The following is a 13,236-nucleotide window of genomic DNA, read 5'->3' on the forward strand; positions in this document are numbered from 1 at the left end:
AATAAACTCCATAATCACTTCATTGTTACCACATTACAGACAAAGGAACAATGTGTTTGGATCTGGTAATATCATAAACATGACAGTGGGATACTCTATGACTTACTAATTTTGAAAAACGATGTGCATAGTGACTAATGGAAATGTGTGTGTGTGTGTGTGTGTGCATGTAGTGCATGAGTCTGTTGAATCATTCCAATAAAAATCAAAGCCATTATTCAGTGTTCATGTAAGCCCTGTGCTGGAGACAGGTCATTCATTTATTTGTAACGTCAAAACAGGATTACTCAACAAGGCTTTGTTACACAGACAAACAAGCAGCATCAAAATCAATCAAATCAAATCCATTTATTGTCGTTTTAACCACACATTTCTGCAAAGCATAATGAAAGAATGTTTCTCTGGGACCAAAGGGCAAAGTAACTCTAAAAACACAGACGGCGTCATTTTTTTTTTTTTTTTTTGCAAATCTCTTTATTGGCATTTTTAGGCAAATGAGAGTAATATAAACACTTCAAACTGAACTCTATCAGGTATGCCGCTTATAAACCCCAACCCATTTCCCACCCACCCGACAGTTGCATGACTGTGCAATGAGACACACATATATGAATATATATATATATATATATATATATATATATATATATATATATATATATATATATATATATATATATATATATATATATATATATGTGTATATGTGTATATATATATATATATATATATATATATATATATATATATGTAAAAACAAACAAAAAACCAAAAAACCCAGACATTCTGAGATGGTGGGGTGAGGCCCCAAAAGACTGAGACAGGCGAAATAGAATGTCCATAACATGTGTTGAGTCTCAGCCATCGCCTGCAAAGCAGTTCACACACATTGAAGTATAAAATTAAATAAATAAATGAGAGAGAAGAAAAAAAATAAAAAATATATATATATAGAAGATAAAAGATATATATATACACATATACATACATACAATAAATGAGTAAAAAATAAATAAATTAAAATAAAATTAAAATAATACAGACGGCGTCATTTAAGATCAGTTCTGCTGTTTATTATTGATGAGTGGTACATTATGAAACCAGAGGGAATTCATGATTTATTCAACAGAGAAGCAGGAGTGTGAAGAAACTAGTAAAGTTCTGATTTGAATTTGTCTTCATAACATGATGACTTCAGTGTGATTAGATCTGTTTACACTCTTTCTTATGCCATGTGTTCCATATCTGTGCTCTGATGAGTTCATGAGTAATTCAAACTACAGTAATGGGTGTGGAGATGGATGCAGCACTGCATGCAGATTAGGGCTGGACGATTATGGCAAAAATCATAATCACGATTATTTTGATCGATGTTGAAATCGCGATTATAAAAGACGATTATTCATCGATTTGTAAACATAAGCATTTATTGATCCACCAGAACTCAACTTGAAATATATCTGAACAGCACAACCAGAAATACATTAAAATCAAGAAAAATATGATATATAATAATAAATGTAAATAATAATAGCAATATGTAAAAACAATAAATAAAAATAAATAGCCAAAACCTACCAAAACAAAAATCCCCTGGTTGCCAAGCTTTTTTTTGTTGTTGCTTTTCTTAATTTAAAAAAATTACAGCCATCCTGCTCCCTGCAAAATCTAGTGCAAACTAGCAATATGTAAAAACAATAAATGAATAGCCAAAACCTACCAAAACAAAAATCCCCTGGCTGCCGAGCTTATTAAACTAATTGATCGTGTTGCCATGGTGTGCACTGTGTCAAGCAGTTCACGCACTGTCACGCCACACCTTTCATTTCTCACGCTGATAAGTGATAGATCCCACCGCACAGAAATTAATATATTATGTAATCCATACATCCCAACTCTATGCATATTGATAGTGGCTCCCTGACGTCCGCAAATGAGACACAATCTCCCGAGGCCTGTACTACGAAGCTGGATTTTCTCTTATCGAGATAACTTCAGGGTTAACCCTGGGTTTTCCGTACTACGAAGCTGGTTCACTTCTTACCGGGGTAAATCACCATGGTAACTTATGCTGAACGGCTAACCTGCTCCAGAGCAGGTTATGTTCTGGATAAGAGATCAATGAGTATAAAAGCACCACCTCCTGACCAATCAGCTCTCTTAGAAAATGACCTGCCCATTCTTAAAAGATCCTGTCAACATTGGTGCGGATCGTGAGAGGAGTGCTTAGGAGAGAAAGAGCTTTTAGTGATAGATGCAATTTTTTAATTGGCCAAAATATATATTTAAAAAATAATCATTGAGGCACGTGGGGGATATTATTCTGTAGGTTTGACATCCTGAGATCAAAGTGTCAGGGAGCATAATAACTGTATTTATTTATTGTAATTGTAAAAAATTGACGAAAATATATATTTGTAAAATAAGCCTTGAGGCACATGAGGGATATTATTCTGTATGTTATACAGTTGGTTTGAAATCATTCACTCAAATGGTTGAAGCGCATAATAGGTTTGTATTTTGAATGTTGAATATTAAACTAACTTAATGTCTCTATGATAGGAAGGGCACTGAGGAAGCGATCTGCCCCAAACGTCTGTGCCGTAATAAAGTGACATTGTGTGATCAGAGTGCTCTCCGTTTATATTGTCTGATAAATTAATATTGTATGATCTCATGAATTTACACATTAACAGAGTCGGCAATTTTCTGCCAGCATTCCTTCCTGGCTTTTGCTGCATCAACAGTGTTGCTTTTGGCCTGGATGATGTGATTTAATTCTTCATATTGTTGAAGAATAATTGTCTGCTCCTCCATGGTAAAGTAGGCTGCTCTGCAGGGTTTCTGCATGTTTGTGATTGGTCAGACGCTGCAAACACCTCCCCTTTATGTGAACGCGCAGAGATCCAGATTGGAAAACCCTGGGTTGATTTACAGAGTTGATAACCAGCTTCGTAGTACCGTTTATCCTAGACTGCGAATATCTGGATAAGTCAACCCAGGTAACGGAGAGAGATCCTGGATAGGTTAATCCAGCTTCGTAGTACAGGCCTCTGGAGTGTTAGATGGATGTGTTGATGTGTTGATATGCTGATATGTTGATGATGGCAGTGGAGAGAAATGTAACACATCTCCAAAGTTCTTCTACTTCATGCTGTGAAGAACAACCATAGAACAACATCAATCACTGAAGCAAAGTTCTTGGCAGTGAACTTCCAGATTCCAGATTCAAAGGTTATTAAATCACACACATGTTCATGTAAGACATGCTGTGCACTGCAGCGTGACACACTGGAGCCTGCTGAAGAGGCCAGGCATCAAAATTCTAGTGGAAAAGTCACCAAAGTCAAGCAGCCTCTGAGGACCATGAATTATATTATAATACTTGGTATATTCCTGCCCACCAAACCATAATCTAGGCTAAAAAAGGGCGTAAATATAACTGTCTATGTGCCTATAAGACATAATTTCCCTCGATTGGAACTTTTGCGTTTACCTCAGTGGTGTTGTTGACGCTCATCAGCTGATGAAACGCATCATAACTACATTGCATAAAATGTCTATATATCTATATATTCTGCATGATTATGAGATTATTGGCTGATATATTGATATCAGATTTTGTTTTGTTCCTCCCTAATATCAGTATCAGCATCTGCCCCAAAAATCCAGTATGTGCTAGGCCCATAGACTGTATAAAAGACATGGACGTAACATCCGTGACGTCACCCATTGGTTTGTGGACTGCTGCTCAGAAGCCAATAGTTTTGAATCTAGGCAGTGCCATCTTGAAAATTTCAGGTGCATGCTGGGAAAAATAAAAACACGGATTCTACTTATATGGGCATGAGGCGGGGCCATGGGCGGAGCCATTGGCGGAGCGGGGAGGTTGCTATGGTTGCGAGGGCTGGATCTCCAGGACATTGGTCAATCAACCTGTCAATCACGACGTAGCCACGCCCTAATGCATACCCTGCTTTATCATGAAACATAAAATCAGGTAGGCCAAAATGTCCCAAATGAACATCATACTGCATTGAAGAAGGCTTTAAACTAGCGATTGAGACCATAAACACATTTTGAAAACGTTTACTGAGGTTAGAAATCAAGTGAGAAGTTGGTGAATTCTCCATTGAGTTGTATTTGATAGAATGCAGTTCTACTTCCACGTTGGCTTCATTTCAGAGGACCGGAGCTCCCCGCCTGGTTAGGCCCTAATAAGGTTTATAAGTTAGGTTAGGTTATATGTAATGGAGTATATTCCAGTCATAATAACACATCCTGTTGCTGCTGAGATATCACCGTCCCTTCAGACCACACTAGCAGATCCATCCCCATCTCCTTCCATCATGTCCACTGATGCAACTCACCAGCCTTCACAGTCAATCACATCAAGAGGAAGGACTTGCTTTATGTTTCAAATGGGGCTCCCCGCTGAACAACTGGAACTGCTGTGACATAAAAAACATTTCATCTGCCTGATCTGAACTGAGGTGCTGAGTCGTGTTTACCTCCTAACAGCCGTTCAGAGAGACAGTTGCAGCAGGAAGTCATAGTGAGATCAGACAGCCAGCGAGTGAATGAAGCCTGAGAGTCAGACACAACGCTGTGACTCTTTATTTTTCACTCTCTCTCTAGTCTACTTGATGTTTCCAGACTCAGCCAACCCCGCTGAGCCTGAGAGTTCTCCAGTGCTGCTTCTCATTTAGAGCAAAGAGCACACACACTGACTCAAAACACACACACACACGGACATTTTGGCGAGCGATGGGGGAAATCCTCCATAGCCACATTCTGTATCTCTTTACGGCCACATTCACATAAATTAGGGCCGTGAACACACAGGCCCTCTGTCGCCTACTGTGTGTGTGTGTGTGTGTGTGTGTGTGTGTGTGTGTGTGTGTGTGTGTGTGTGTGTGTGTGTGTGTGTGTGTGTGTGTGTGTGTGTGTGTGTGTGTGTGTGTGTTGGTCTTGACCTCTTCCGCTCACATGCTCACTTCAACAAGATAAGCAGACAAGTGAATGATATAAAAGCGTGTTTTGGGTGGAGGAGGGGTCAGGATCAGATTGCCAGCACAGGGTCAAGTGCGATCTGATTGTTTTGTAACGCTGAATATATGAGAGTTAAAGTTAAACATTAGTCAAGAGTTTTGGCCGGGTAACATATGGTCAGTGAGGACAGATGTTCAGTCAAAGAGTTTATGGCCCTGTAGCCTGGCTGTGCATTTTATGGGCCCTGTGATGACAGAGGGTGGGGTTCACATGGAGGTTGGGGTAAAGAAAAGCGACAGAAGGACAAGGGGACAAAAGAAGAGAAAAGGGAAAGCAGGGAAAGGATACAGAGTGACTGTGTGTTAGGATTTATGTTCAGCTAAAGTAGTTAGTTCGGTTGTGGGAGTCAATATCTAGTCCTGAATCCTGCTCCTGGTTTATTTACAGTCACAGAGATGGAAATGCTGTTATTGGCTACAGCCCAACTCCATGTGACGTGATCCTGTGTGCTAGCTTAATAATCAGCTGATCCAAAATAAACAGTCAGAGACATCCATCACTGTGCTGTCTGGAGATGATGAAGGAGGAGAATAACATCCTTAAGTTTGATATGTTTGTCTTAAGTACCAGAGTAGTTAATATAGTGAATGAAACACATTGTACACATAATATAGAGTTTAAACCCATCTGTTACCACTACCTGCTCCATGTGTAGACAGTCTGTCTGCTGTCCTCCTCTGTCTTCCTGTTCTCTGTCTTCCTGTCCTCCTGTTCTGTCTTCCTGTCTTGCTGTTCTCTGTCTTCCTGTCCTCCTCTCCTCCTGTTCTGTGTCTTCCTGTTCTGTCCTCTGTCCCCCTGTCCTCTATGCTCCTCTGTCCTCTTTTGTCCTCCTCTGTCCTCCTGTCCTCTGTCTTCCTGTCCTCTGTCCTCCGCTGTCCTCCTTTGTCCTCTGTCCTCCTTTGTCCTCTGTCCTCCCCTGTCCTCCACTGTCCTTCTGTCCTCTGTCCTCCTGCCCTCTGTCTTCCTGTCCTCTGTCTTCCTGTCTTCCTCCTATGTCCTACAGTTATGCTCCATACAGGCAGACAGTGGATGCTTCTTCTTGTTCAACAGCTGGTTTGATAAAGTATTTATTGGCTTTTTACTCATGATGGTTTTAGTAGTGAGTGTAGTTGTAAGCTCGAGTAACATCTTATCTTTTTACCGCACCAATGTTTTTCACTTCACCTGTCAGTGATTTTAATGTGTTGGATGATTGGTGCATACACCTCATCTTCATTCAACTGCCACATACAGCCAAGTTTGCTCTTATGTGAGAAAGAGAGATGGAAGGAAGAAAGGATGGATTGAAAGATGGAAGAAAAAGAAGACAGGAAGGAAAGAAAGAAAGAAAGGACAGATGGAAAGATGGAAGGAAAAGAAGACAGGAAAGAAAGAAAGAAAGAAAGGACAGATGGAAGGAAGAAAGGGTGGATGGAAGGAAAAGAAGACAGGAAGGAAAGTGGGCCGGATTGGACTCCTCGACGGTCCGGTTCTGGCCCGCGGCCCACGTGTTTGGCACCCCTGACCTAAAGGAAGCGATGTCATCTGGTTGTCAAGGAGATCTCATATTGCATCCTTAAAACCAAGTGTAACTGGTAAAATGTGTAGAAACCAGTACTGTAGTGAACCAGGTCATGAGTCATATTGGTTCTAAGTATGAAAGATGAATGAAAAAACATGAACCTTATTGTTTCAGTTTGTTACTATGTAGTGCACATGATGATGAACATCTTGTGGACTTGTGGTCGTCCACACTATGGCGTCTACACATACGACATCATAAATCTGCACTGTGGTCGTCCACCAGAAACTCTCATAAATACACTTTTATTTAGTTTGAAGCCACAGTTTTACAACAAACTTTTTATTGCTCATTATAAAGTGTATTTTTTTTACCCAGATGAATGGTTTTAGTCAGCGGATGTCTGGATCTGAAGTTATCAGAGAAACAAGCTGATGTACTGTGTCCAATGAATAACCTCAGAGAAACTTTTTTCTTTTTTTAAAAACGTGAAACTGCTTTATTCCATGTTTTTTTTCCTCCTGGTTTAATCCCTGTGTACATTTGCTTTGGAGAGCAAACGTTAGGAACAGCTCCACTTTCAGCCCCTCTGGACTTCCTGTGTCCAATGAGCAGGGTTTGAATTACTTGGTCAGTTTGATTTTATAGAGGAGGAGATCTCTACTAATAATCCAGCTATTGTTAAAAATCCTCCTGATCAATAATCACTGATGGAGAAGCTGTGATAGTTGTGTAACAATGAAGGACAACAACTCCCATAATCCCACCATAATTCATGACATCATCAAACTAAGACTTTTGTTATTGCTTGGATTGTGAGACCTCTCTAGACACATACACACACACACACACACACACACACACACACACACACACACACACACACACACACACACACACACACACATATACATACATACATACATACATACATACACACACACACACACACACACACACACACACACACACACACACACACACACACACACACACACACACACACACACACACACACACACACACACAGCATTAGTAAGGTGGTGGAAAGAAGAAGTTCCAGTGCATGTTAGCACAGGTTAACAATGAATGGTATTATGTTTGACACATTCCTACGTGTTGGATCTATATGAATCTATCAGTGCTCACACACACACACACACACACACACCACAAGTACACTCTGAGGAAAGGAATCATGTCTTTGTTGAATCCATTCCTAAAGAAGAATGTATTTCCTTTTCCTCAGTCCTCTGTGATCTGTTTTCCATATTTAAAGACAGAATATTGACTTGTCTTAATATAGTTTGGACACATAAACTGAGAAGTCCTCAAGTCTGACAACTGTATAAACACAGACCTGATAGTTTGCTGTTCTGTGGGAGTTTACATAAGATAGAACATCTGAAAAAGGACAGCAATTTTTTTCTTCCTGTCTTTATTGTAGAGTATGGAATATCAATTAGAGAGCAAGATTTATTAATTTGCAACAACTCAGTCAAAATCCCCCGGTCAATAGAAGGCCAGTTGTAGTGTACACAAATCAGATTATCCCTGCCTCCTAGCGGGGCGCGTTTGCTTTACTTCTCAGAGCGTCCTGTACGGGTGGGTACTCTCTAACTGGGTTAATCCACCCATGTGCTCCACGGCTTTGGTTTGGGATGTTGGAGAAAGGTTGTTGATATTTGAACTGAACGCAAAAACTAATCAATCAATCATGCTCTCAAATTGATGTTTGAATAATGATAGGAAAATAACACTCTTCCATCATGTGTTAAGGTTTTAAAGTTGGAGGATGTTTTCTTTTGCTTATATTAGCTGGTCTGTGTTTATACAATTGTCAGACTTGAGGGCTTCTTAGCTTCTATACTATATTAAGACAAGTCAATATTCTGTCTTTAAATATGGAAAATAGAGAATCACTGAGGACTGTGTCTGGCAAGGCACTGTGTCTTCTTCCCTGTAACACAGCCAGATGTGAGGGCTGTCCTGTGTGTGTGTGTGTGTGTGTGTGTGTGTGTGTGTGTGTGTGTGTGTGTGTGTGTGTGTGTGTGTGTGTGTGTGTGTGTGTGTGTGTGTGTGTGTGTGTGTGTGTGTGTGTGTGTGTGTTCTCCTGTGATTTATCTCCAAACTATCCATATTTCTACATACTATATTAATATGATTGTAAGTGTTATTTTATGTCCAGATGGAAACCTGGACATTAACTCTGTAGCTGATGGTGAATTGCTGCAGCTCTGAAGTAGCTGAACGATAAAGTAGAAAAGAAATAGAAAGTGTGTTTCCTGCCGAAAACTCAGACAACTGAAATAAATCACAACGCATTGCTGACAGTGCAGAAACATACAGCTTTCAGTGCCATCTACAGGTGAAATTGTATGAAATATGAAATGCTACTTGTTTACAATCTCCATCTGCTGAATTTGGTTACCATTGAATATTCCATTGAAACATAATGGCAGTTAATAAATAGTATGATGATGTTTTATTAATGGCCATAGGGGGGAGCTGTTGGTGCCATGCTTCAATACTTCATGCATATTATCATGAAGAACATTTGATTTTATTAAACAACAGCATTGTAGAAATATCAGGTTATATTTTACAGTAGCGCCCCCTGTGGGTAGAATGGTATTAAATGTTACACACTTGTGCAGTATGACTGTATGTAAAATGTTCACAAATTTGGTTGCGAGTGAACTTAGCATTGAAGAGTTATTGTCCGTTAAATGCTCCAGGCCACGCCTTTTAAAAAGTTTGCTAACCAATTACAGGAAGTGATACCCAAAAAATAAACACAAAGGTTTTGTTCAGGTCATTAACATATGATAAAGTTTGAAGATCAGTGGAATCAGCATCGTCCAATGAACACACTGCAAATATTGTTGTGATACATCTCACAGTTCATGAGTAATTAGCCAAAACATAAAACAAGTAATAACTGACCACATGGTGGTGCTATTGGTCCCCTGCTTTAATATGTGAAGCATTTCCACACGTCTGTTCATGAATTATGATGACATCAGCACTTTTAATTTTCAGTGTCCAGTATATTCAAAGCAAACAAAGACAGCAGAGCCTGCAGCTAGTTAGCCTGACAATGATGACATGAAATCATCAAAACAGTCATAATGTAATTCAAGGTTGTGTATGTGGTATACGCCGAGTCAGCATCGCTTTGATGGAAAGAGAAGAAAATAGAAGAAAGTGTTCATGTGCTACCTGCTGAAAAATTACAGTTGAAACATTGAGAATGGTTTAGTTTTTGAAGATTTAAAATACTGTAAAAAAAAAACAAAACAAGTTCAAGTGTTGAAGCACTAAAGAGCAGCAGCTGTAAAGTGTGAGCTCAGTATTGACAGCAGTGAAAGCCAACCATTCAGTTGAAGTGAAAGTGCTGAAAGAAGCCCAACTCCCCATTTTAAAGCACGAGATGAAAGCAGTTCAAACGTCAGTGAAAGCAGTGGAAGAGGAGCTGCTGTGTCAGTGGATGTGTGGACTTTTTTTTAATGCTAATGATAAGAGCCGAAAGCAGAAGATGAAAGGAGCTATGAAATATTCCCACCTTTTTTGTGGAAAGTCCTGAGCGAGGAGAGACGGTTAATGCTGAGTGTGAGTGTGAGTGTGAAGCAGCGAGGATGTGTTCCAGCATGTTCACATTGTGTTCACGTTCACACTGAAAACACACTCACACACACAAAGTGAACAGTGTTTGCTACAAAATCCTAATTAACTTCCACTTTCTGCAACTCTTTGTGTTCAAAAACTTGTTTCTTTCAAAATAAAAGCGTAATTAGATTCCAAACACTGAGTCCACGATTGTGGTGTGTGATTTGTGTGTGTGTGTGTGTGTGTATTCCTAGAAAACACACGCGCACACACACACACACACACACACACACACACACACACACACACACAGGCACAGATGGAGCTGGTTTGAGAGGAAGTTTTTGCTTTTTTAAAACTTTATTTCTAAAAGTGTTTAATTTGTGCTCGGTCATGCGTGTCTTTGGACTTTGTGTTGAAAGGCGAAAACATCAGTTTTTAATTTTTCTGTCTTTACACTGCTGCAGTGAACTCTGTCACTCCTCCTCCTCTTTTTCCTTTCTTACTTTTTTTTTTTTTTACGTGCTTCCGGCCCAGATTGGGATTGTTTCTGGAATAGGCTGCTGTATTTTGGTTGTGTGTGTGTGTGTGTGTGTGTGCGTGTGCGTGTGCGTGTGTGTGTGCGTGTGTGCGTGCAACGGGGAGATGAAGTGGAGGATGGGATTTGGAAGAGGAAAAGCTGGATGTGTCACAGCGTGGGGATTTTTTGGCTTTTCAGCTAGATTTTGAAATGCAGTTTATTGAGGATAGAGATATAAGAAAGCTCCACAGAGAAACTTGTGTTGTGTTGTTTGTCTTTGTTTATCTGCTGCTTCATCTGCTGCAAGTCTGCTCCCACTCCTCATCTCCTTTCACTTCATGTCTGTTTCTAACTACATCGGTTTTGATCCATTCTAGTAGCACAGCTCCAGCTTCATCAATTATTGACTGTTCTGCTATTAAGTTTTATACAGATAGAAAATGAACTCTTTGAATTCTAGGCGGCTTTTCTTTTCTCAGGCTGCAACTAATCATTTTCATTCATCTCTTCATTATTTTCAGCTAAGGCCCCACCAATATATGATTTACGGGGTTGATGCCAATACTGATATTAGGGAGTGAAAAACTTCAGATATCCATATATCGGCCGATATTGTTTATACAGAATATACACATAAACACACTTTTGTTTTTTAGCAATCGTCCATCAAATGTGCTTATCAAACACGGATACATGATATTATACCCTTCAATAATAAACTTTATTATATAAAATGACATCAGTGCTATGAAACAGTAAACTACACTGTGAATTTAATAATAATAAATATCTATAAATGAAAACAGAGCAAAAAAAATTATATATTAAACTTGAATTAAGAAAAAGCATCAAAAATACACACAATGCTGCCTTTATAACTTTAAAGAATTCAAAACAAGATTGACACATATCAGACAGCAATATTATACTGATATCAGAACTGAACAAATACACATACAGCACTGCCCATATATAAAAAAATATATATTTATATCGTACACACAGATACAGCTATACTGTCATAGGGCAATAACAGCCAATAATATCAGCTGATTGATGTATCAGTCAAGGTCTGTGTTCAGCTGTCAGGAAGTGGTAAAAAAATATGAATCACTGTTTCCCAAAGGACAAGATGAAACCTACAGTGTGTAGTACTGTCCCATCTCACTGATATGCAGTTTACTGTCACACAGGACTGAAGGAAGCAGAACATATTCATTAACAGTGTTTGTATAATCTGGTCTGGAATCAGCTGATGAGTTGATTAACTTGGTTCAGTTTGTTTTCACACAGAAAAATCAAAGTGAAGCAAAATGCATGAGAGAAGTGTACAGTAGATGAAAATGTTTACTCCTGTGTGTGTGTGTGTGTGTGTGTGTGTGTGTGTGTGTGTGTGTGTGTGTGTGTGTGTGTGTGTGTGTGTGAGAGAGAGTGTGAGTGTGCGGTGAGAGGAAGTCTAATACAATGTTGTTATTAATGCTAGTCCAGCTCAGTTCTGCCTTCATTCTCATTCCACATCACAGCATGAAAAGCACCTGACACCTGACTACAGCTGCAGGAGCTAACTGGCCTTTTTGGTTCTGTCAGATGGAGGTCACATGGAGGTCGGATCATGTTCCACCAAAAACAAGCCACTCCAGCGTGTGTGTGTGTGTGTGTGTGTGTGTGTGTGTGTGTGTGTGTGTAGAGGCTCTGTGTGCAGCTGGTCTGATCTGCACCTCAGAGTGAAAATCTGAAAAGCTGAGAGCTTAAAAAAAGGACTCAAAATGATGATCAAACTCCATTATACACTTCTAGCCCTACTTTACTGGGTTTGGTACCAGGCACATTGGTTTCCATGACATCATCGTACCTCCTCAACGTGGGCGGGGTCGTCATAGCACGCTGTAACTAACTCACGTGAAACTAGCTGTAACTATCGTTGCCACTAATTAAAAATGGTTCTCGTGTTTGATTCTCTTCCAGTGTCGACACTCTTCTGACCAATCAGTGGCCGGCAGTCAGTTGATGTCACGTTTTAGTATGGGAGTAGAGTCGAGCCTTGAACTGTATAATGGAAAAGCTCCATTATACTGCTGCTGCACAATAGCTGTTTTAGTTTCATTTAGTCTAATAAAGTGAATAGTTTAATGAAGCAGAATTGTGAGTAGCTTTGCAGTCATATGAGTGAATCATCAGTCAACTATCCATTTGTATATCAGCCCTCGTATCTGTTATCAATGAGTTTTTCACTTTAAAATCAGTGTTGGTTTCAAAAGATCCCATATTAATCTGACTCTACTACAGTTACTACTAATACATATACAGTATACAGTTACAGTATACTGTATATATATGTTCATCTAGGACATTATTTTTTGCCTTTATGTTCACAGGTTTTCAACATGATGCAAACCTATGTATCAGAGGACAGAATCAATGTGTTTCAGAATAAAAGAATGTTGTTGGGACATTCTGAGTCCAAAAAAAAGAAATATCTTAAGTTAGGGGTGTCTTTAAAGTGCTTTTTCATTCTTCTCATAGACACAGCAAACTAACTTTATATTCAGGTTTG

The sequence above is a fragment of the Scomber japonicus genome, chromosome 1 (assembly GCF_027409825.1).
Source record: "Scomber japonicus isolate fScoJap1 chromosome 1, fScoJap1.pri, whole genome shotgun sequence".
In the NCBI taxonomy this organism is placed as follows: Eukaryota; Metazoa; Chordata; class Actinopteri; order Scombriformes; family Scombridae; genus Scomber; species Scomber japonicus.